A 2,294-nucleotide genomic window follows, 5' to 3' on the forward strand; every position below is an offset into this window, starting at 1 on the left:
TAAAAACAGATATATAGAGTTTAGTGCCAATTATTTCCCCTCATACATACTCACACACACAAACACACAAACACACACAATTTTGTGTAGTGGAAAGTTATGCTAATTTCTATATTTTTGAAGTGTCTAAACAACAGCAAAAGTATTGATGACAAAAATGGATCAAAAGTATCTCCTTATTTAAGACATAATAGCATGCTCCATTTTTTGTCTGTCTTCCTATTTGAGCAGGAAATTCTGAATACTCAGTCCCCAAGCATTCCTGTCCGCCAGGAAGAAGTGCTAGGCCACAGCTATCACAACCAGGCCCCATGAAAGTTAACGTTTTGGTTTTTTTTTTTCTTATTTGAATTTCACTATAGTTTGCATGAAATAGAAAATTTTATTTTAAGGTAATAATTGAAAGAACATTCCATTTTAATGGTACTAATTAAGGGAACAAATATTAGACAAAATTCTCATGTGAAGAACATTCATTGGAGAGGAAGGATTCTCCATCTCCTAACTATGTAACATACTAAAATCTGTCCAAGTATTTCATAAAATACTTAAAAAAAAAATTGTAGCCTTTTCCTTCTGCAAGATGGTGGGTGGGTGTGCCGGTAAGCATGTTACAGGCACCTCAGGGTTCCTGGGATTCTGGTCCACTCTGGTGGACCCCAGAGTCATAAGGCAGCGGTGACGCGGACCACGGAACAAGAAGCGGGGCTTGGACAGGGGGTGGACATGTTTCTGGAGGACATGTGGCAGCAGGAGCTCTTGACTGGGAGCCTGATCTCAGAGATTCTGAATGCAAACCTCTTCTTTGTGGACAGGGGCACAAGGAGAAGGACTTGAAGATAAATAAGGACCTTTTGAAATCACATTCCAAATTACCTTCCCCAAAGAACATCCTTGCTCACCAGATCCCCAGCAGGAAGAATCTGAAATGAAAGCAGCGCTTGTTGCAGCACTTGGCCCAGCAGGGAAAGCTGCCCCAACTGTGCTAAAGGCCCAGGCCTGGCTGCTTCAGCCCCCAGAGTCAAAGATCAAGCCCTCTGACCCAGAGGAAACAACTGACCCGACCTTTCTATAACCTCTGGGCTGAGGACAATCCTCTGGACCTCCCCTTGTTTGGACAGGACACCTTCTTGGAACAGATGAAGAAGGTAGTGAAGCAACCTCAGGGCCTACAGACCAAGCCCTCTCTGGCCCCAGTGGTGGAAGGATCTCTTCTGGAGGCTCTTACAGTCCTTCATTCCAGGCCTACCAGGCCTTGCTCCTGGAAGCCCATGAAGTGGAACTGAAGAGGCAGAAAGTAGAAGAGAAACTCAGCCATCAGCTGGCCTTCCCCACTGTGAATGAGGGCCCCACCAAGGAGTGGGCATTCAAGGAGCTGTGTGAGGGGTTTCCTGGAGGAGTCAGATGGGGAGACTCCTGCAGAGCCAAAAGGAGAGGGGGATGTGGATTCCCAGGTGCACCAACCCCTAGGCCCTGAGAAGAAGACAGAGCAGCAGAGGAGACGGGAGAAGGAGGCCTGGAAGCTGAGTGCTGCAGGCTGCAGAGTGGGGGGCGAGGAAGAGGCACCAGGAGGTGTTCCAGCTCTGAGGCATCAGGCTGCAGGTGGCCCAGTGGCTGGCGGAGCCAGCCCAATGGAGAGAGAGATGGAGACCAAAGCACCTGGCAGAGGATGAGAAACCCCAACGGCTGGGGCGGGTTAAATATAAGTCTCTGGACATTGATGTGCAACTCAGCAGTGAGCTGGCAGATTCCTTGAGGAAGCTAAAGCCTGAGGGGAGCATACTTCAGGACCCATTTAAGTGCTTCCACCAAAGAAGCCTGACTGAGCCTAGACAAAGAGCCAACTTTAAATGGAAGTACAAGGTCAAGCTTTTGCAGAAGCAGTCCTTCCAGGAATTCCAATTATAACAGCAGCTCTTCTGGATTCCTGCTCTGCCTGGTCCCTGAGACTCCATTAAAAGCTCTTTGACCAGTCCTCTTAAAAAAAAAATTCTAATTTATCTATTTATTTTTAGTTTTCAACATTCATTTCCACAAGATTTTGGGTTCCAAATTTTCTCCCCATCTCTTCCCTCTGCCCACCTCAAGTCAGCATATATTCCAATTGCCTCTTCCCCCAATCTGCCCTCCCTTCTATCACATCCCTCCCTTCTCTTATCCCCAGCTCCTCTGTTTTCTTAGAGGGCAAGATAGATTTCTATATCCCATTGCCTGTATATCTTATTTCCCAGTTGCATATAAAAACAGTTTTAAACATTCATTTTTAAAACTTTGAATTCAGGGAGGGAACATTT

At 46.3% G+C, this 2,294-nt stretch overlaps 1 pseudogene; it reads left to right on the forward strand.

The window, feature by feature from the left end:
* The first annotated feature begins 583 nt into the window (after positions 1–583).
* Positions 584–1,908, forward strand: LOC140511240 (ribosome biogenesis protein NOP53 pseudogene; annotated as a pseudogene).
* Positions 1,909–2,294: the final 386 nt, after the last annotated feature.

The sequence above is a fragment of the Notamacropus eugenii genome, chromosome 6, assembly GCF_028372415.1.
Source record: "Notamacropus eugenii isolate mMacEug1 chromosome 6, mMacEug1.pri_v2, whole genome shotgun sequence".
NCBI classification, from domain to species: domain Eukaryota; kingdom Metazoa; phylum Chordata; class Mammalia; order Diprotodontia; family Macropodidae; genus Notamacropus; species Notamacropus eugenii.